We start from the raw sequence: 23,570 nt of genomic DNA, 5'->3' as shown, positions 1-23,570 counted from the left end.
TAGGAAACGGGCCAAGATACCGAGGAGCCAGTTTCCTCGACTCAACCTTCAGTGGTAGATCAGCGGATGCAAGCCACACCTTCTGGCCCACCTGGTAATTTGGAGCAGGACTCCTCCGTCGATTAGCCCCGACTGAATGAGCCTTGCCTGCCCGAAGGAGTGTGGCCCGAGCACGAGCCCAGGTTCGCCGACAGCGGCGTGCGTTCGCCGTAGCTGACGGGCAGTTAACTTCCTCTTCTTGACTAGGGAACATAGGAGGTTGGTAGCCATATACGCACTGGAAAGGGGACATTCCCGTGGAGGAGCTAACCAAAGAATTGTGAGCATACTCCACCCATGCCAATTGCCGAGCCCAAGACAACGGTTCACTAGAGACCATTCAGCGAAGTGCCGTTTCTAGATCTTGGTTCACTCGCTCAGACTGGCCGTTGGATTGGGGGTGGAACCCCGATGAGAGGCTGACTGAGGCACTCAACAGACGACAGAACTCCTTCCAAAACACGGACGAGAATCGGGGACCCCGGTCAGAAACAATGTCCAGAGGGATGCCATGGAGGCGGAACACGTGTTGCTGGACTATCAACGCAGTTTCCTTGGCGGAGGGGAGCTTCGGTAGTGCCACGAAATGGACCATCTTACTGAACCGGTCCACGATAGTAAGTACGGTCGTCATCCCCTCAGACACTGGCAACCCCGTCACAAAGTCCAGGGCGATGTGGGACCATGGCCGGCGGGGAACCGGTAGTGGATGTAACAGACCGGCCGGACGTTGGTGGGATGCTTTGTTCTGGGCGCACACTTGACAGGCGGAGACATATTCCCGAACGTCCTTGGCCATGGAAGGCCACCAGAAGCGTCGGGACAAAAAACTGTGGGTCCGAGCCGACCCCGGATGGCAAGAAAAGTGAGAATTGTGCCCCCATTGGAGGACCTCAGACCGTAAGGGTTCGGGGACGAATAGTCGACCCTCGGGACAGGAGCTGGGACCCGCCTGATCGGGTAATGCCTCTCTGACTCGGGACTCGATATCCCAGGAAACTGCCGCCACCATACGGGAGGCCGAAGGACCGTCGCAGGACCCTGAGGTATCTCATTGGAACTCTGGAATTGCCGGGAGAGCGCGTCGGGCTTCACATTACGAGATCCGGGTCTGTAGGACAGAGTGAAGTTAAAGCGGGTGAAAAACAGAGCCCAACGCGACTGGCGAGGGTTGAGCCGCTTGGCCGATCTAATATATTCTAAATTCTTGTGGTCAGTCCAAACTATGAACGGCAACGTTACCCCCTCCAACCAATGCCGCCATTCTTCCAGGGCTAGCTTGACGGCCAACAACTCACGATCCCCCACGTCGTAGTTGCGTTCGGCCGGGGACAACCGTCGGGAAAAGAAGGCGCACGGGTGCATCTTCTGGTCCTTGTCAGACCGCTGGGACAAGACGGCACCCACTCCCACATCTGAGGCGTCCACCTCCACTACCAGTTGGCGTGCGGGGTCAGGTACCTGGAGTATAGGGGCCGTAGAGAAATGATTCTTTAAACAGTTAAAAGCTGCATTTGCCTCGGGAGACCACCGGAATGGCTCTTTGGGGCTGGTGAGGAACGTGAGGGGAGCTGCCACCGAACTGTAGTTCCTGATGAACCTCCGGTAGAAGTTGGCAAAACCAAGGAATTGTTGGAGATTTTTGCGAGACTCAGGGACAGGCCAAGAGGTGACAGCTGATACCTTGGCAGGATCCATCTGAAGGGTCCCCTCCGCCACGATGTAGCCCAGGAATGAAACCGTCTTGGCATGAAACTCGCACTTCTCCGCTTTAACAAATAAAGAGTTCTCTAGGAGACGACGGAGAACAAGCTGGACATGTTTTCGGTGTTCCTCGAGGGACTTCGAGAAAATTAAAATATCGTCCAGTTACACAAAAACAAAACGATTAAGCACATCTCGTAAAATGTCATTTATCAAAGATTGGAAAACGGCTGGAGCATTGGTTAACCCGAACGGCATTACCAGGTACTCGTAGTGACCGGTGGGTGTGTTGAATGCTGTCTTCCACTCATCTCCTTCCCGGATACGGACTAAGTGGTAGGCGTTGCGCAGGTCAAGTTTAGTGAAGATTGTGGCCCCCTGTAGAAGTTCAAATGCAGAGGCAAGCAGAGGCAAGGGATAGCGATTTTTAACAGTGATTTCATTAAGGCCCCGATAATCTATACAGGGCCGGAGTGACCCGTCCTTTTTTCCTACAAAGAAGAACCCCGCCCCCGCTGGAGAAGAGGAGGGTCGAATAATACCAGCCGCCAAGGCATCGGAAATGTACTCCTCCATGGCCTTCCTCTCGGGAATGGACAGGGAGTAGAGGCGGCCCCGAGGAGGAACGGACCCTGGCAGAAGATCAATCGAGCAGTCATAAGGTCTATGAGGGGGCAGGGAAGAGGCCTTAGCTTTACTGAAGACCTCCCGTAGGTGGTGGTAACAGGCTGGGACCTTGGACAGATTAGGTGGGGCCCTCGTGGAAGCAGGGTGATCCGGGTAAGGAGCGGCTCGCAGGCAGGTTTGGTGACAGTCCATGCCCCATTCTAGTATCGACCCAGTGCGCCAGTCGAAATGGGGGTTGTGTTGCACCAACCAAGGATGACCCAGAACAAGGGGTTGGCTAGGGGAGTGAAGTAAATGGAATCTGATCTTCTCTCTGTGATTTCCAGACAACTGTAGTTCTATGGGTTCAGTTATTTGGGATACGGTGCCTAACAGGTGACCATCCAAAGCCCGAGCTGATACCGGATTAGGAAGGGTTTTAACAGGTATCCCCATCTTGTGTGCGAGTGACAGATCCAGGATATTGGCTTCGGCGCCAGAATCGATCAGGGCATGTAAGGGCTGAGATGAACCGGAAAGAATGAGATTTGCTCGGAGAACAGGTCTATCAGTCTTGGGGAACGAAACTAAAGCCGAGCTCAATCGGACGTCCCCTATGTCCGACGAGCGTTGGCTTTTAACGGGCAATTGACCACCCTATGTCCCTGGCCCCCGCAATAAAAACATAGCCGTTCGGAACGCCTTCGCTGGCGCTCTTCGACGGAGAGAGAGGTGCGGTCCACCTCCATCATCTCATAAGGTGTGGTAGAAGTGGAAGAAGGTGTGGTAGAAGTGGTTGGGGGGTTCGGTACCTTACTAACGTCTTGACTATGCCTGGTGATGAATTGGCTGGTATCTTCTCTCTCTCGGCGTCTTGCCTGGACCCTACGGTCGATCCGGGCGGTCAAATCGATAGCATCGTCAAGTGTTACCGGAGGAGCGTGGGATACCAATTCATCCTTGAGATAACCGGACAGACTGTGGAGGTAGGCGTCGACCAGCGCCTCTTCGTTCCAGTGACTCTGGGCTGCTAGTGTGCGAAAGTCGATGGCATAGTCGGCAATGGAACGTCTCCCCTGGCGGATGTTCATGATTGAACGAGCAGCGTCGACCGATGAGGAACCAGAATCAAATACTTTAATCATTTCCTGGCTTAGCAAACTAAAAGAGGTGCATGCTGTCGCCCCCCGTTCGTATTCAGCCGTTCCCCAAAGGCGGGCTCTTCCAGTCAAATGATTTATTACATAAGCCACCTTCGTCTTTTCGTTCACAAAGGTGCGCGGCTGTAGATCAAAAATTAGTCGGCAATTTATGAGGAAGGGGCGGATCTGGGCGGGCTCTCCACTGAATTTCTCTGGCGAACCTACTCGTGGTTCAACAATGCCGGTTCCGGCCTGATCGGAAAGGGGCGGAGCCGGATTTTGTGGTCGGGCTGCCAGGGAAGTGTCGCACTGTCGCTCGAACAATTGTTGGTGATGTTGTACTTGCCGAACCAGTGTGGACACGTCATGGGCCATCTGTTGTACCGCGCCTTCGGTGTGCAGTAGGCGCTGTAGTGCGGATTGCTGCTCGGCATTTCCGCATTCTTCGGAGGTGGGAAAAAACGTCGCTGGATCCATTTTTTGGTTCGAGTGTTCTGTCAGGGACCAGAACAAGCACTCGGATCCAATAGCAACAGTTTTATAGTTTATTTGGACAAGGTTCGGTGGAGCAGGCTTGAGACGTCGGGTCTTGGTAGCAGAAAGCCTCTTTGGACGGAATGCTAGCTCCGTGGTGAAACGCGTGACGAGTAACGTAGGAGGTAAGTCGGTGGCCGGGGCGGGAGAGTAGGTCGTAAACTTTTAACAGAAAAGGGTCAGGCAACGAGAAGCAGGCTTGGAATACACAAAGGGAACGTGGGTACCTTGAATGTTGGAGGCTCACTCATGGAAACGAGGAGTACACTCGAACGTCCATCTCTGGACGCTGACAGCTTAAGTAGAAAGCTTCCACCAATCAGGAAGCACGCCAGCTGATTACCTCAGGTGGCTCCAGTTAGGTAATCACGACATTGGATCCTGATCCTGTTCTGGTTCGTGTCATGAAATTGTCCAATGGTGGGGGATACGAACATATGGCAATTAGCTAATGCGTTTCAAATATCTGGTACACCAGGTAAAAACATTAAAATGGTAAACACATGTAAAGATTAGTAACAAAAAAGAAAAAAAGGGAAAAGGGGGAAAAAAGGGAACACAATGATATATTATACAGAATGCCTATTTATGGTTATGAAAGTAAAGGCCCAAATCGATGAAAGTACTCTTCACTTTTGTAAGTTCAGATTCTATGTCCCAAAGTCTTGGAAACCTCTCTATTATACTTTCTCAGATGTTTAGAAAAATAAGGTGATGCTTAGATGTGACTGAAAAATTAAAAATTCTGTTCAGGAACCTCACGTTCTATGCATAATTTTGAGCCTAATTGGGTAATAGTACATAATAAGATTTTTCCATGTTACTGACTACTACTAACATAATTCTTCAAATGACATTTTCGTCCTAAACAACTTTAACAAAAATCACAAAGCTTAAACCACATGAAAGCCTGAAATGACCCTAAACCCTTTATCATGTACTTGTGTTTTATGACTCACCTAGGGCACCAATTTCTTTAGTGTTAATTTCAGTACATTGAATGTTATGTCAATGTTCATTTCACCCGACCTAAATTCATTTTTTGTGATCAAGGACCGTGTTCTTCTAGTTCAAAGCTCAATTTGACCATGTGGTTGCACCTGTATAGCTGCTGTGAAGCTGATTATTTCGCTACAATCTGACAGCTTTCTTAACTCATTCAGTGCCATAACGTTTAAATAGTTTTCAGAAGCAATGTCCTTGAAAACGTTTAAAATATGTAGTTTTTTTAAATTAAAAAAATGTTATAAAGGCTTTGGCGCTGCTGATCAGTAAGTATCAAGTCTCTGGGAATTATTTCAGTATGGAAACATCACCAATAGATGACAGGAACGGCATGATCAGGTCTTTGTCAACACACTTAGTGCCTCGATTTGGCTTCTCTCTCCATCTGTATGGCAGCGTGTGGGCAGCCCATATGGGAGACTGCTTTGGACGTACGGACTGGGATGTCCTGCTAGGGTCCAGCAGTGGGGACATTGAGGAGATGGCAAACTGCACTACTGACTACATTAACTTCTGCATAGACAGTGTTGTTCCTATAAAGACTATATGCTGCTACGCAACAACAAGCCCTGGATCACGAGCGACATCAAGTGCCTTCTGAACCAAAAGAAGAGGGCTTTTAAAAATGGTGATCAGCAGGAGCTAAAACGAGTACAGAAGGAGCTCAGAGTCCAGCTCCGGAAAGGGAAGGAGCAGTACAGGAGGAAGTTGGAGAAAAAGCTGCAGAACAACAACATGAAGGAGGTGTGGGAAGGGATGAAAACAATTACTGGCTGCAGCACCAAGCAGGGTGTGGCTGTGGATGTAGATGTGGGGCGAGTCAACCAGCTGAACAACTTTTTCAACAGGTTTGACCACTCCGCCTCATCCTCACCCCTGAGTACTGCAGCTGCCCCCCCTCCCCCCTTTCTCCCTCTCCCCCCTATGGACACTAGCAGGGAAGACATCCCCCCACTAAAATTAACTGCAGCCCAGGTGTGTGGAGAGCTGAGGAGGCTGCGAACCAGCAAGGCAGCTGGTCCAGATGGAGTATCCCCCGACTGCTGAAAGCCAGTGCGTCTGAGCTGGGAGACCCTCTACAGCGCATCTTCAACCTGAGCCTTGAACATGGGAGGGTCCCTCAGCTGTGGAAAACATCCTGCATCATCCCAGTCCCAAAGAAATCAAGACCTGAGGAACGACTTCAGGCCGGTCGCCCTGACATCACATGTGATGAAAACCATGGAGCAGTTGCTGCTGCACCACCTGAGGCTACAGGTCCGTCACGCCATCGACCCTCTGCAATTTGCTTACCAGGAGAAGGTGGGAGTGGAGGATGCTATAGTATACATGTTACACCGATCCCTCTCTCACCTGGATAGGGCTAAGGGGGCTGTGAGGATTACATTTTTGGACTTCTCCAGTGCCTTCAATACCATACAGCCTCTGCTACTGAGTAGGAAACTGACAGAGATGGGAGTTAGCTCACACCTTGTAGAATGGATTACTGACTACCTGACAGGCAGACCCCAGTATGTGAAACAGGGGGGCTGTGCATCGGACACTGTGGTTAGTAGAACAGGATCTCCGCAGGGGACCGTGCTCTCTCCGTTCCTATTCACTCTGTATACATCGGACTTTAAGTACAACTCTGAGTCCTGCCATGTGCAAAAGTTTGCCGACGACACTGCGATCGTGGGATGTATCAGAAATGGGCAGGAGGAGGAGTACAGGAAATTGATTCAGGACTTTGTCCGATGGAGCGACGCAAACCACCTGCACCTGAACACCACCAAGACCAGGGAGATGGTGGTGGACTTCAGGAGAACCAGAACTCACCCGGTTCCTGTAACCATCAAAGGAGAATATGTGGAATTTGTTCAGACCTACAAATACCTGGGTGTGCAGCTGGACAACAAACTGGACTGGACTGCCAACACAGAAGCTCTATGTAGGAAAGGGCAAAGCCGACTTTACTTCCTCAGAAGGCTGGCCTCCTTCAAAATCTGCAAAAAGCTCCTGAAAATATTCTATGAGACAGTAGTGGCAAGCGCCCTCTTCTATGCGACAGCGTGTTGGGGAGGCAGCGTCAAGAAGAAGGATGCCTCTCGTCTCAATAAACTGGCTAGGAAAGCGAGCTCTGTTGTGGGGAAAGAGCTGGACAGCCTAACAACAGTAGCTGAGAGACGGGCACTGGAAAAGCTGCGGTCAATCATGGACAATCCATCGCATCCACTACACAGCATTATCTCCAGACAGAAGAGCAGTTTCAGCGACAGACTGCTGTCACTGTCTTGTACTACTGACAGACTGAAGAGATCTTTTCTTCCTCATGCCATGAGGCTCTTTAACTCTACCCGGCAGAGTAAAAGCCCACATTAAAACACATCACCTACATTGCATATTACCGAATTTTATTGCAATATGTATTCTGTGTAGCACTATTTAGATATTCTATATAACACGCTACAGTGGGCATTTGCACGTCACACAGGGTGTTTGTATATTGTATTATTTTTGCTTTATTATTGTATTGTTCTCAGCTCAGGGATGCTGCTGGAAATGTGAATTTCCCTCCGGGGATGAATAATGTGTGTGTGTGTGTGTGTGTGTGTGTGTGTGTGTGTGTGTGTGTGTGTGTGTGTGTATGTATGTGTGTATGTGTGTATGTGTGTATGTGTGTATGTGTGTATGTATGTGTGTATGTATGTGTGTATGTATGTATCTATCTATCTATCTATCTATCTATCTATCTATCTATCTATCTATCTATCTATCTATCTATCTATCTATCTATCTATCTATCTATCTATCTATCTATCTATCTATCTATCTATCTATCTATCTATCTATCTATCTATCTATCTATCTATCTATCTATCTATCTATCTATCTATCTATCTATGCATATTACGCAGTGTGGTGAGAACAGTGAAGATATAACATAGATATACTGTAGACAGTAAATGCTACAAAGCTTTTGTTCTAAAAAAGATCATGAAATCCCTTGCTCATCATTGGGACGGAGAGGGATAACTTTTCGTGCACGTCCACGATTGCCATGATGACCCAAATCATGTTATGCCTACACTGGAAACATCTAGGGCTGAAAAGATCATGCTTAAGTTCAGAGTTCTTGCAGTAAAATGTTATTAAGTAAACAAAGTGCCCTTGGGTTTATGGAAAGAAATTCTAAGATATTGGAAGTTTCACAAATATATATTTAATCATAAAAGCACCAAAGTAAAAGTTCCACTTGAAATGCATGCTTTCACAATTAGCTGTTTTTCAACTGTTGTTTACTGCACAATGGTTAAAGCTAGAACCATACCTTTTTCCAATGAGAGATGAGGGTTCAAGCTTTCTTTTGACGTGTCCTATGACTATATAGCTACAAAGCTAAAAATCTCTCGAGGCCTTAAAAAATAAGTCAAAATAGCAAAAATTGTCTGGCACCGGCACTTCCTATTTGAGAGAAACGTCTGGCACTAAATGGGTTAAAGCCTCCTGACTCACATGATTCCTTGATATCGATATGTCGGCACTCGTGTAGATTAGACTGCGAGGTCATCCATATTTAATGACCACAGCTAAGAATCGGACACCCAACAAACTCCTGCTACCACAAAAGTCCGCTTTAGAAGTTGGCTGACCCCCGTCTCACACCGGCATGGGCCTTGTCGCCTTCGCCTCCACGCCACTCAGTTTTTCCAGCCCACTTTCAGGTGCGAAAACAGTTGGGAATAGTCAACAAGCGATGTTGCTAATTGAGGGCTGGAAAATTGTGAAACAATCCCAATGGAACAGTGGCATGGAACAGCTGAGAGATTAGGCCACAGGGATGAAACGTGGATGGAGACAACTCGGAAACAAACAACGAAAAAGAACAGCGGGGGGTCTTGAATGTCAGATTATGATAAAAGAGCCTTCACCTTCAGATTGATGTTTTCTTTTGAGGAGCCCTTGTCGGATCTAGGGTGGTCTGTCAACGTATCATTTATCTCTTAAAAGTGTTTGGAGGGAGACGTTTCTCGCCTTTGCATGTGCACACATGTACTAATGTACACAAATATCCACTCAAATGCACACAAACAACCATCTTTGTCCTGATGGTTATTAACAGCAGTGGTGCAAGGTGTGAGCTAACCTAGTAGGTATTTAACCGTATTACAAAGGAACTGATTTTCATGTTTTGATTCGCTAGTCTACATAAGTTTCTGACCTCACCTATGGTGACAACCGCTGCTACCCTGAGAGCAATCAGTTGAAGTGGCTCGGTCATCTGGTTTGGATGTCTCCTCAACATTTAATGAAATGTTCTAGGCATGTCCTGGAGACAATAGCACTGGAGAGACCATGTTCTCAGCAAGGACGGTAACGCTTTCGAAAGTCAGAGTATCTTGATAATGTAGCCTGGGATATAGAGTTATGGGTGGAGGTGGCTGGAGAATTTGGTTTATCTGCCTCCTGGACAAATTCCTGGTGAGGTGCTTTGAGCCTCTACTGCCAGCTGGAAGCTCCAAAGATGATCCAAGATGGAGAGAATATTCAGAGGAACTGGAAATGGAGGCTGGGGACAGGGAATCTAGTGATGGAAGGTGTATCAACATGCCCCTTATAGCAGGAGCTTTGAGGGCATACCAGATATTGTGTCGTTCAAATAGCCTTGGATACACTCGGGATCTCGGCAAAGTGGGGACAGGGTTGTCTCGTTTAAATTGGCTGACGAATCTGTTTTATCTGCCTCCTAGCCACCTCCTGGTGAGGTGCTCTTGGCACCTTCCTTCGATAGAAGGCCTCAAAGATGACCATAGACATATTCGAGAGTCTATGTCTCTTGGCTAGTCTGGGAAATAACACAGATCTAGTCAGAGGAGCTGGACCAAGAGGCTGGGGACAGGGAGGTTTAGGGTTAGGTGGCCAAGGCATCTTGGACATGTTCCTGGTGAGGTGCTCTGGGCATGTCCACCAGCAGGAGCCCCCAAGGATAACCCAGAACATACTGGAGGAACCATACCTGTCAACCTCCACGGTTCCATGCCCGTACAAACTGTCGTAATTTCCCAAATGGCGGCGCCCTCTGTTGGCTGCGGCTGCATCGGCTCGCTACAACGGGTCAGGTGTATCGACATTTCGTTCTTACAAAAAAGAATGACAATACAAAGGAAATTATTATTATTATTATTATACAAAATACAAACTAATCGTACACCATATTTTTTATTTCAGAATGATGCATAATGGGAAATCCCCAGGCGGCAGACGCATGCGCACAGTAGTATCAAACCGCTCGCTTCGTTTGCAACGAAAAAAAACGATACCGAGATAGAGGCTTCTGCGGCGAACTCGTTAGACTTAATAGATTTGCCGTTTCGTGATAGTTGGTGTATACCGGATGGTACCCATCATTGACAAATTTTGCGTTTTCCCTTACAGATTTCCTTGTACGTCATACTTGTCTTAAAATGCATAAAAAAACGTACTTTGTATGGTAAAACCGTACAGGTTGATAGGTATGAGGAACTAGGTCTGAATGAGGGGGCTTGGGCCTCTGGTTCAGATGTCTCCTGGACTCCTGGTAAGAGTTCAGGGAATGTACCGCCAGCAAAATGCCCCAAGGGGGATCTAGGAGATACGGAAAAGATAATGTCACTCAGCTGGCCTCTTACACCTCAGGAAGATGACAGAGGAGCTGGACAAAGTGGCTGGGGACTAGGAGGTCTGTTCTTCCCTACTAGGACTGTTGGCCCTGTGAACTGACCCCAGATAAGATGATGTAAATCAAAGGATGGCTTTTATGCCTGCTTCAATCTTACAGGACCTTTGAAGAAACTTCTTGGTTTGCTACTACCCTAGTCACTGTAGTAGCTTTACTATTAAAATCGCAAAAACACATTTAATTGTAATTTACGTTGTCACAACTTCCTGTTTAACGCCTCACACCATAACTTAAAGTCACCTGTAGCATGAAAGGTACCAAAACAGACGTCAAAACCAAAGCAACCGCACCAGCTAAAGAAACATTCTCACATAATTGCTAAAGGTGCTAAAAATATCCAACTCCTTCATTTGTTTTTCTTTTAGCATGCATACGTAGAAGTACAACGTGATTGAGAGGTGAAAACACACACCCTGTGTTTACAAGAAGCAGGTACGCATCATATCCTGTCCCAGGTCATAGGCTGTTAAACGGACAGCAGTGCCTAGCCTAGCAACAGCTTTATAATGAGTTGCATTAACAAATTTTAAAGCTGGGAAGTAAAAACAAAACAACAAAAAGCGGAAAGGCACTTGGAAGTAAAGAGTTGTAACAATAAATAATATAAATCATGCTACAGTGTATTATTATTATTATTATTATTATTATTATTATTATTATTATTATTATTATTATTATTAACCACACGATTCTTACAAAACACTCATTAACCCTGAGCATTAAGGTTGTATATAGTTTGTCCGCAGCAGTTCTGTTTTCTACCAGGGCGTAATGTTTAGTAAGTTTTCCCTCCCGTTTAGCATGTGTTGGGTTTTCTGAGTTCACGTTTGAGTTGGGTGGTGCCCAACATCTGAGTGCATGAGTAAAGTGTCAAAGTGAATCCTGCACCCAGATGGAAAATATTGTGGAAAAGAGTCAAAATGTCTTTAGTGTTAGTTCTTCAGTCACGGTAGGACTCCCAATGGTAACATTTGGTGGTGAAGTCTACGGTAGGTCATTTACTTTATAAAATCCTGGATGATCACAAGCCAATCAAGGGCTATTGTGACATTTTAGTGGGAATTGATTCCACTCCAGATCAAGGTAGAGTAGACCCCTGGGATACGCCAATAACACCTTTTGACGTTTTCACTATGTGGTGGTTAGCGCGTGTGCGGCACAGTTCTAAGGTCTTGGGAACCTCCTGTGTGGGTTCAAATCCAGCTACCGGACTTCCTGTGCGGGGTTTGTATGTTCTTCCCGTGCTTGCGTGGGTTTCCTCCGGGCACTCCGGTTTCCTCCCACATACCAAAGACATGCATTTCAAGTGGATTGGCCTAGGTGTGAATGAGCGAGCGAGTTGTCTGTCCCTGTGTGCCCTGCGATTGGCTGGCAACCAGTTCAGTGTGTCCCCTGCCCACTGCCCGATGTTTGCTGGGATGGGCTCCAGACCCTACTGAGGATAAGCGGTGCAGCTAATGAGATGAGGTGTGGAATAGAAAGAATATTGATACCTCTTTGCAGCATTTTCCCCATTATACAAAATCCACAACAAATTATTTCACGCTCCCAAAAATGTATAAAACTCAAATGGAGCAGTCTTCAAGCGTATGTAAAGTTGAGTCTCTTTGATGCCTGTCTGCTATTGGTCGGCAGCTTGCAAAATGCTTAACTGTTATTGGCTGAACTAGCTCCCACAATGCCTTTTTCAGATTTTGTTACGTTCAGACTATTGTGTGCTTTGTAAAGACTATGCAACTTAGTGATACAGTACCATATTTTTGTACTTTATTTATTGGTTCCAAGGTTTGCAGTGATGCTGAAGGGAAAAGTAAAAACCTGATAACTATGAAAACAAAGTGTTTTAAACCAATAAGGCACACACATCACTAAGCTTGCCAAGTTCCATAAACGATTGACTATTGAGACTTTTATTAAAAATAAGGAGGTGATTAAAGTAAGGAACTGTTCTAAGGGCATGGTGGTTCTTGCAATTGGAAAGTTTTAAATCAGTTTTATTTTTACTCCACTGCTGTGTCTCCTACCACCTGTGCATCCAACTGCTACCTCACTCAACCATCCAAAGCATGTCCCAACAAAGGTAAATTGAATTGAATTTTCTCCTCACACGTATATTTCTTTATAAACCTTTTGGTTATATAGAAGTATATTACACATAAGTAGTGCTACCTATATACCATTATTTTACTGTTTTCATCTGGGGCACCTGGGGTTGAAACACACTATATACGTATTATTCTATCCCCACTTTAGCTCAATTTCACTTTGTGATCCCCACCTCAGAACAGGTTATTGTCATACCAAAGGGTGTTCTGTACTATGAATGCATAAAACCTTATTTGAATTGTGACATAAACCTCTCCAGACCTGCATATTTTTCAGTTCAGACAGGACCAGGTGGGGAGCACCTGGTCCAAGAAGTGGCCTTAGTAGTTGACATCAGCAGAGGATGCATGCTAACGAGACAAGAAGAATGGCAGGGACGTGTTCTTCTCGGCATTGAGGTTAAAATGAAAGAATAGAGACAAGCGTTTCCAGTTGCTCCTTAGACGTGAGCTATGCTTCAGGGTGTCTCCAACGAGAGTTGATTTTCCCAAAATGGCGTGTAATGTCATAAATCAATCACGCCACTGTCCAGTTGAAAATAAAGAGTGCTTTTGCCAGAGAAGCTTGACCCTTTGAAAACTTTTAAAAACGAGATGCTGGAAAAAAAGTCTTGAAGACTATACTGCCTAGATTAGCAGGTCATCGCCACTTTCGTAGCCTATAGTGAATGGACCCTGGAAATGTAGCAATTAGTGGCTAACGATCTTTGGCAGTCTGGCTCCGACTACTCTGTGGGATTTACTGGGTTCATCATTGGGTTTATAGTTCAACTTTGGCTCCGGCACCCAATTCCTTCAATATTACATCCTGTGAATGTGGAGGTGATACAAAAGAGACTCAACTTCACAGGACTGGGGACTTTGAAGCACTTGATTAAACAACACCGATACTCTAAGAGTCTTGAAATGAAATTAAATGATCTGCATTTAAATAGCACTTTTCAAGTCAATGACTTCCCAAAGCGCTTTACAATGTGCGTCACAACAAACTGTGCCGTAATTATGAAATTCATTTTTGCAATCCGGAGGTGGAATAAGAGCTTGCTCTGTCCACTCCACGCATCGGCCCGGTATTGCAGTACCTCCAGGAACGGTGCATTCGCAATGATCGCAGCAAGGCTTTAAGGCTAGGACCTTAGCTTGGCCCTTTGGCTGAGAGTAAGAGTCCCGGCTCCTAGGCTTTGTAGCGTATTATGAACTGACTGATAACGGATAATTGATAATGAATAAAGAAGATAGAACAATAACCCTTTAAAAATCCCCCCCCCTTTAATTAATAATGTGGGAAAAGACGTTTTGCTGCTTCGTAGGTTCTAAAGACTGTTGTTTTCCTGATGGAACTCTACCCATCTTTACGCAATACATTTCAAGGCATCAATTGTGGTATCCAATTATCTTAAGCTTGAGGTTACTTGCCCCAACCACTGTATAGAATAGAGGTGGAGCAACAAATTGCTTAACAGACAATAATCATTTATCAAAAAAATAAACAATTTTTTTTTTTCGTAAAGCATTACATTTCTAATCTCTTTGAAAGTTTAGCTTCTAAAAAACTACCTCCAGTATAACTAAAATTATATTTCAGAATTGAAAATAAATTATCTTATCTGTGTCAGAGACAAACCGAATATCTATCCATTCTTCTTTTTATCCATCTATCCATCCGTCTATCTATATATTTTGGATGACTATAGTTTTCTCTCTTTCATAATGATCAACATTTTTTTCTATTTTCTGACATCACAGAAACAAATTAATTAAAAAATGTATGCATTTCTTTTAACTGTTTTTTTCTGTTTAAACGTAATATTTTCTTTTTCGATTACTTAAATAATTAACAAAATAATTTGATGGATTAATAAAATATTCAGTTGAAGTCCTAGTTTAGAATTCAGAGAATATCCAGGAGGGCCCCCTCTAATTTTATGAACGATGTATGTGAGTCATGTCAAACATGCAGCACGCGGGCCAGATCCGGCCCGTTGGATAATTTAATCCGGTCTGCTGCAAATTTGTTTTTTGGGGTCTGCACATTTTCAAAAGCAAGTCACAAGCTCATTTCTAACAAATGTTATGATTTTTTTTCAAATAAACACAAAGCAAATGCTCCTTCCCGCCGTTAGAAGGGAGTAAAGGTGTAAAAAAGCTTACGTCCAAAGAAAAATTGTGCAGTATTTTCTCAGTAGGCCCAGGCTAGTAGTTTGATCCTATGTTATTGCCTGTTCAATGCTAAAACACCCTTTTTGTATTTATGTCAAAGCAAAATGACAATTAAAGCAAGCATATTTTTATGTGTGGCTCCCACTTGAGTCTGTTTATGTTTGTGATGTTGGTGGTGAGTTAGTTCAAATGTAAAACTGCATTTTCTCAACCATTAAAGTGAACAAATTGTTAACACATTCAATGCTACAGATGAAAATCTTTTCTTTAATTTCCATTGCTTGTGAATTTGTTGTAATTAGAAAATATCCCTTATCATTTGAAATTATAATTACCGGTAGGCTACAAATGTAGGTTGAATGATAAAGCATAGTATTGAAAAACAAAGGTAAAATTTTGGCGTTGACATTTTTTTACTGATTAGACCTGGAAGAGAATCAGTTCGGTTGGGCGAGGGGGCTACAATTGTAGACGAGTGTGTTAATAATGCCAACATTGAATCATGTTGCAATATGTGTTGGGTGACCAAACCCCCCCAATTCCAACCCCTAATGCCAAGCACCAAGCAGAGAGGCTATAGGTACCAATGTTTTACGTCTTAGGTATGACCCAGCAAAGGCTCGAACCAGTAACTTCCTTGTACCCCCAAGGCCACCAAGCTGGTATATATACCCAGGTAAGGTAAAATGTCTAAATTTGTCTAGAAAGTGCATGACAGCAACAACACCCAAGGCCTGTAAATAAGTCCAAAAAGTCCAATAATCAATGACTATCAAGACAATTGTAATTATAATTCCAAAAAGGATATTTTGTTTTTAGATCTACTGCCTGAGCACTGTTAGAAAACGTTAAACAAATAGACCAATGAGTATAATTACACCAAAAACAACCAAACTCTTAAAAAAACACACCCATTTCAGACTTCTTAAACTGACCCAAAGACCAAGCCTGAAATCGTCCAGATGTATCAAAAATCCTATTACCCAGCATCTTTTTGATTTCAAACCATAAGTGACTACCGTACACCTAATAGCTTTAAATATGTGAGGCTGGGACTGGAAAGGAATGTATACACCTGTTGCCCTAAAGACAGACATACCCGCCCTCCCCAGCGTCTTCTTTGATTCGGCCCAAACAGGAAGTAATATGAAGAATCAGCAAAGCCTTATTCTCTCCTATTATTATCACAGGTGCACCAGGAAGTTGTATAAAGTCCCGTTAGACTTTAAACGCTCTCTTTTCTAGCACAGGTAAACATAAATAGAGTTGGAACAACACGCAGGAAAAATATTGACCTGTGTCAGGCTATCAGGCCATAAAAAAGTCGACTTTATGGGGTTTATTGTGCAAGACTGGAACATGCTGATACAGTATTACCATGTTGTTTCGCATGGACTTACACTATATATGAATGGATACAACCGCAACATTTTCAAGGTGGGGCAGGAAATAAAATGAGTCTTTTTTTAGCGAGTATGCTGGAGTATGTGTGGATATTTCGGCTCTTTACAACAACTCCCTAAGTGCTTTGCATAAGCAAGTAAACAGAGTACTTGTGTTAAGATATAGTTTCTCAAAATGTCTTGTTTTAATCTAAACTTGAGAGGATATTTTTTTTACTGTTTGGAGAATTTGTGTGTTTATTTTTTCTTCATGTAAGATTTCGAATTTTTATCATATTTTAAAAAAAATGTCATTATGTATTATTTATTTGTTATATTTTATGAATAGGTATTGTCCAAGCTTATTTTGTGGGTCTTGAAAATAATAGTTTTGTAAATGTGCTTGTTTTATTCTTCATCTAAAAAGATTCATCTAAATTGTATTTTTTTGATCAATTTTATTTTTTTTACCTTTTATTTTAAATACATTTATGTATTATTTATTTGTGTGATTAAGTGTAAACGTAATACTTAAGCTTAATTTGTGGCTCCTGAATTTAATTCATTTGTGAATTTGCTTGTTTTATTATTTGTTCATTATGTTTAATCAAATTGTACTTTCTAAAAATGTTGTGTTTTATTTTGTATTTCTTTTTTTAAATTGTATTATGTATTTGTTTGTAAACATGAATAGGTAATGTTGGAGCTAATTTTGTCAATCTTGAAAAATAGTCAGAATCTACAACAACAACAAAACATAAAATTACTGGTGTACTTTGTCCTCTGAAAATAGCAAATTAATCAATTGCCCACTTGATGGTAAATGCTACTTTTTAGCATTACAAATGGAAAAAAATGCGCAGACCCCAAGTACTCCATTGCTTATATTCTAACTTTATGACTTTGTCACGTGAAGTGTGAGGCTTAGTGACTCGTCGAGAAATATGGTCCTGCATTTTATCTCCAAGGGGAACTCTCTTTGAGGGTGCACACGCTTGCGCCTTTGTTTATCCTAGTGATGTTGCAGGAGCACCAAGTGCACCCGAAACTGAAAAAAAGATGTGTGCTTCCTCTCCCGAATGACTAATTTGAACCAGACTGTAACCCGCCATCCGTTTGGAAGCGTGTGTTTTTCGCATTTGCGAGAGGACGTGCTCCTCATTAGAAGACACTCATGTAAGACCACTAAGTGTTGTGTTTGGGGGAGTCAAGATGTCTTTTTGTTAGCATTTCACACTTAATTGACTTTGTAGAACTCTGTATCTTATCGTATGTCTTCTCATTCTGCATGATTTTAATCATAAAATGAATCTCATCTCATTAGCTGCACCGCTTATCCTCAGTAGGGTCGCTGGAGCCCATCCCAGCAATCATCGGGCAGTGGGCAGGGGACACCCAATCGCAGGGCACACAGGGACAGACAACTTGCTCGCTCATTCACACCTAGGGAAAATTTGGACCGGCCAATCCACCTGAAATGCATGTTTTTGGAATGTGGGAGGAAACCGGAGCGCCCAGGGGAAACCCACGCAAGCACGGGGAGAACATACAAAACAACATACAACATACAAACTCCGCACAGGAAGTCCGGTAGCTGGATTTGAACCCACACAGGAGGTTCTCGAACTGTGCCGCACACGCGCTAATCACTGCGCCGCCATGCTGCCCTAATGTGTTTCTATTTTGTTTTAATCAACCAGCAACAGAGTAGCCGACTGAATATTTTGGAGTTTTTCAAGATACAAGTCATATCTCGGTCAATATTTTGCATAGTTTTACTCAAAACTACAAGCGCTTTTTGTAAATACTGTAATCCCTCGTTTTTTTTTTTTTTTGTGGTTACCGGGGACAAAAAACACACGAAAATCTGCAAAGCAGCCCAACAAATTTTAGCTCTGCCAGCCCCGATCAGAGCAATAGTCGATCGGGGATAATGGATTACGGCTGCACAAGTGCTTTTCATTTTAGGTGGAAAGAAACTGAAAAAACAACAGCCACGCATGAAACAATTTTGCTCTCTTGGCCCCTGCTCTCAGCAATAGTCAAGTGGGGGTAGTGTATTACGGCCAACAAAGTGCAGTTCATTTTAGGCTGGCCACAATGGCACACTTCAGCGACTCAAATTGAGAAAAAAATGTGCTCTGCTGGCCCCTGCTCTCAGCAATAGTCGACCGGGGATAAGGGATCACAGTCACAACTGTGCATTTCATTGTAGGCGACAGAGAAAACGTCACTTCTCAATTTAATGCCGTCTGTCAGTCCCCACATGTAGCAATATGGAATGAGGGGGATCACTGCCATGCAAGTGTAGTTCATTTTAAATGGAAAGAACATTTTTTTAAAAATGCTCTCTTGCCTCCCACTTTCAGCAATAGTTGACTGGGGATAATGGATGATGGCCAAAATTGCAGTCCATTTTAGGCAGGCCACATTGATATACTTGAGCAGAACCCTAGATAAAAATGCGCTCCGCAGGCCTCTGTTCTTAGAGATAGTTGACCGGGAATAATGGACCCACAACTGTGCATGGATCGTGGCCGCATTAATGCAGACCATTACAGGCAGAAATACAGTAAGAGCAAAAAAAGAACCGCCAGGCCTGACAAGAATGCCCTCTCGGTCCCCACTTTCAGCAATACTGTATTTGACTGGGGAAGTTGGATGGGAGGCAAAACAGTGTAGTCCATTTTAGAAGAGCAACAATGATATACTCCTGAAAAAAGGGCTTTCTGCCGGTCCTCCCTCACAGTGATTTGGTTTTGGAGATTATGGATTGCAACTGCGATAGGGCAGTTCATTTTATTTTGAAATAACATGAAAAAAAATGAGCCGTCAGGAAGGAAACAAGTGTGCTTTGCCGGTTCCGCTTGATGGATCATGGATCGTGGCTGCATGAGTGCAGTTTACTTTTTGGTGGACAGAACAGCAAACTTGAGGCACCAGACCCAACAAACTTGGCAAGCAGCTACAACAACGGGTCGCTAACAAGTAGCAAACCAATACACTTCATGATGCATTGGTCAGGCATCTAGTTAGTTTATATAGTAATTATCTTAAGAAATAACATAACTTTGACTTTTTTTTGCAGTTAATTCAGTTCTTTTTGCCCATTGTGAGATCACTCTCCTGGTGTCTACCTGCCCTGTCCTGCCCCTGTTCTGCTCCTGTCCTTTGGGTCAAGGCCTTCTGGCCAGTGGAGCAAGTGACAGTTGCGACAGAGTCCTGACCTCTGTCATTGTCTTTTTGCCTCGTCTCATTTGAATAATGTAAATGTAAGCCGTGCTCACTCAGTGGAACTCACCTCATACTAAGGTATCAAGAAAAAGAGAAAAAAATAGACATCGATTGCTGTGATATGGACAAACATCTGAGAAACAAAGCACATCAGATGGAGAGGAAAAGTTTCAATGGATTAATATAACTGCAGTTAAGGCTGCCATTGTGTTGCTCATGACTGGTCCGCTGACACAGATTTAATGATGTTGTTTATTTAATTTGCAGAGTACGGCATTAATAATAAAACTCGATTGGGCTATTCCTGAAATATGCGAAATGTGTTTCCAAACCGGGAGGTTGGATTAAACTGGTGAACACACCTTTGCTCGGACCACATTCGTTTTGTGGCTCAACCGTATCACAAAGTCCGTCGCCGAACACAGTCTGATTTATTTGTCCCACAAAAAAATTAAGTGACACCTCAATATTCGACTATAATCTGTTCGACCACCAAATGGTTTGAGTAATGGTGTTTTTTTTAATATGTTTCTATGGATGCCGAAATATCTCAAATCTAATTGCCTCACATATTCCACCTAAAAGCATTCCCTCTGAAAATGCTAGTCTACTAGTGAATACAAGAGCAAAGAAGAAATCCGCAGGCTTGAAAAGGTTCTCCATTCATGCTCTGGTGCTGTGGAATTCTCTGCTCTCTGGTATACGATCCGTCACCTCATTTGAAGTGTTTAAATCGATGCTTAAAACACACTTATATTCTATACTTTATGAGTGATGTTGACCTCATACTCTTGTTTTCTTGCCCTTGAGGGAGAAGGATGAGCCTGGTTGTTGCACAGTCCATGCATTTTGAGCCATCGTACAGGCATTTGGACCTGATGTACGCCATCATCTAGAACATGCTGCATCGGTCAAACTTTTGTGGCAGGAAGCTGTCAACTGGACATTTTGTTTTGACCCATTTTTAATGTTGATGATGTCTGTGTAATGTCTGTTGATTCCATGGTAACATCCATTGCAGCCTAGCTAGCCTGGAAGGAGGATTACCTCATATGCGGCCCCTTCTCAAGGTTTCTTCATTTTCCTCATCCTGGGGTTTTCAAGTTTTTCCTTGCCCTAATCGGTGGATAATGCCCTTTGAGACCTTTTGTGATTAAGTGCTATACAATTAAACATCATCTTAATTGGTGTCTGCATGATGGCAAACGGGAACCCTAGGGTTGTGATAATGTGATCTACAGTGAACCCTCGCTAAAACACAGTTCAGTTTTCGCAGACAATTGTAGACAGGCGGGACCCGATGAAAGCCAGACTCTAAAAGCGTAAACAAACCCTTTGTATCTTTCTGATTGGAATCCCTAATCTGGGTTGCGGCAGACGCAACTCTCTGCAATTTAGCGGCACGATGAAATGAGCTCAGACTGATGCCGACTCCACCGTCCTGGCCTCCAGGAAACTGCAGAGGCCGCGTGACCACAAAGCTGAGGGCGGGCCAATCCACTCGTAACTACCTGCGAAGCCTTTGATAGACGGCCGCCAGCTTGTTGTAGATGTAACACATGATTTGCAGGCACTTTGCTCACCCCCCTCCCTGATTAAAGAAAACTTCTATTCTCTAGCTTATGGATGACCTATTTTTCATGTTGACAATATCTGTGTATTATTTGGTATTGCAACATTTGTTGCAGCCTGGTCATCCTGGAATGGCGATCACCTCATGTGTGGTCCCTTTAGAAGGTTTTTTCATTTTCCTCATGTTGGTTTTAGATCAGGGGATGGTGTCATAATAGTCTGTAGTTTGCAATCATCTGTTGTCTGTGCAGCCCTTTAAGACTCCTTGTGATTAAATAAACATGACTTGACCTGACTTATACACATTTTTGCCCGTATATATTGTTACTGATGGGATTTTTCTGCCACTATGTTGCATTACTGTTTAATGATGGACCTTACATAGCAAGGAAAATTGGAAAAAAACTCAAGAATATAGACAACTGTGGCACAAGAATTTGCGGTGTTAGCAAGGGTGGTGATAGGGCGGAATTTCTGTAGCAGCAAGAAAAAAACTGATCAATAAACACGGTTTTAGGATAATCGACTAATTTAAATCTCATCTCATCTCATCTCATCAGCCGTACCGCTTATCCTCATCAGGGTCGCGGGGGGGCTGGAGCCCATCCCAGCCATCTCCGGGCAGTGGGCAGGGGACACCCTGAACTGGTTGCCAGCCAATCGCAGGGCACACAGGGACAGACAACTCATTCGCTCATTCACACCTAGGGACAATTTGGACCGGCCAATTCACCTGAAATGCATGTTTTTGGAACGTGGGAGGAAACCCACGCAAGCACGGGGAGAACATACAAAATCCGCACAGGAAGTCTGGAGCTGGATTTGAACCCACAACAGGTTCCCATGACATGAACTGTGCCGCACAAGCGCTAACCACTGCGCCGCCGTGCTGCCCCTTAATTTAAATCATAAGGAATTATTTCATAGCGTGTCAGAATGATACCCCAAAACTCAACTGTACCAGCTCAAGTCATGTAACACCAAAGGTAAACTTAATTTCACATTTCCTTTACAACAATATTTCTTAACAATGTACAAGTGAATTATAATGTATTATACTTTATAATAGATTAATGACATATCCCGCGGGTCTATTGTACCTACAAATCAAAATTATAAAAAAAAAAACCTTCCGTGTAGTTCAAAACAAAAATTGAAAGGCAGCTACTGTTTCCCTAGTTAGGCCAACTTCAAAACTTTCTGCCTTGTAGTTCAAGAGAATAACGTTCTTGGGTTAGGTGTACCTTCAGTTTGGAGCAGTGGTTAAGTGTGGGGTTTAAGGTTAGAGTTATAGTGTAGGGTTAGAAGTCAGGCCCAATTAACTGATATGGCCAACTCGGATGAAACAAACTCAAACAATGCAGTCCAGTTGTGTACAAGTCAATGCCTCTTGGAAAAGTCCACGTACTGATTTTGAAGAGTGTAAAGTATTGTATCAACTGCTCACAGGCCATATGTGGCAACTAGGCAAAAATGCATATAAAACCCCTCAGCTCAGTTAATATAACCCCCTAAACCCCCCACGAGCACACTTCCAGCCTCCTCAGACCTCTCCAGATGTGGATTTGCAGAGTACTGGGTCAGTCTGTCTGACTGGGGGTAAAAATCAGAAGCAATAATCTGTCGGACGAGGGGGAATAGCACAGGGGGGTAATTGGTCACATTTGACCTTCAGCCCTGCGGACTGTGGGAACGAGGGTCTTATCAGCAGCGGTAATTGGCTAATGAAACACTTCCGCAGCTCCTGAGCTAGATTGTCGTCCCTTGGTTGGGACAGGTTGCGTGTGGCCGGTTGCGCTCAAGAAAATGACAGGATACGGAACCCCCTTTGGCCATCTCCGCCATTTTTATCAACAACATCAGCTTAATAATGATTCAGTGACAGCGCACGTGTGGTTGCTATTACAATTTACGTCGGGGGACTGATCAAGGACGGTCAAGGTGATTTCAGTTGGAGCGATGATATATGGGAGGGATGATTATGCACTTGCATTTGCAAACCAAAGACTAAAATGCAAAGAAGACAACGATCTTAATTTGAAAATGAAACATATTTCAGTTACCAAGGTCCATCATGAAACTTAGTCGCAAAAATCATCTCAGGAAGTATGTACAATGATTAAAATGCACAGAAATCATGGAGTCACTTTGTTCTCTTAATTTGAAATAAAACGTTTCCTATCACCAAGATCCATCATGAAACACTGACGTAAAGTAGTGGCAGGAAAATCCCCTCAACAATTATATACAGTGACTAAAATGCACAGAAGTCAACGAGTCGCTTCATGCTCTGAATTTGAAATGAAAATGTTTGGTTTTTACCACCAGGCTACATCATGAAACACTAATGCACCTTAGTGGCAGAAATATCACTTCAGCAAGTTTATAC

At 43.9% G+C, this 23,570-nt stretch overlaps 1 protein-coding gene and 1 pseudogene across 1 annotated transcript in view; both read left to right on the top strand.

Annotated features, from left to right (window-relative positions):
* The window catches only part of fgf22 (fibroblast growth factor 22), a 67,632-nt gene that overhangs the window by 7,750 nt on the left and 36,312 nt on the right, over positions 1–23,570 (top strand). The gene's annotated exons all lie outside the window — the stretch shown is intronic.
* LOC148354690 (U2 spliceosomal RNA) lies at positions 13,765–13,937 on the top strand (annotated as a pseudogene).

This window comes from Urocampus carinirostris, chromosome 12 (genome assembly GCF_059441175.1).
Source record: "Urocampus carinirostris isolate Australia breed hairy pipefish chromosome 12, RoL_Ucar_1.0, whole genome shotgun sequence".
In the NCBI taxonomy this organism is placed as follows: Eukaryota; Metazoa; Chordata; class Actinopteri; order Syngnathiformes; family Syngnathidae; genus Urocampus; species Urocampus carinirostris.
Note: the sequence above shows the minus strand (reverse complement) of the source record. Positions and strands in the feature narration are given on the sequence as shown.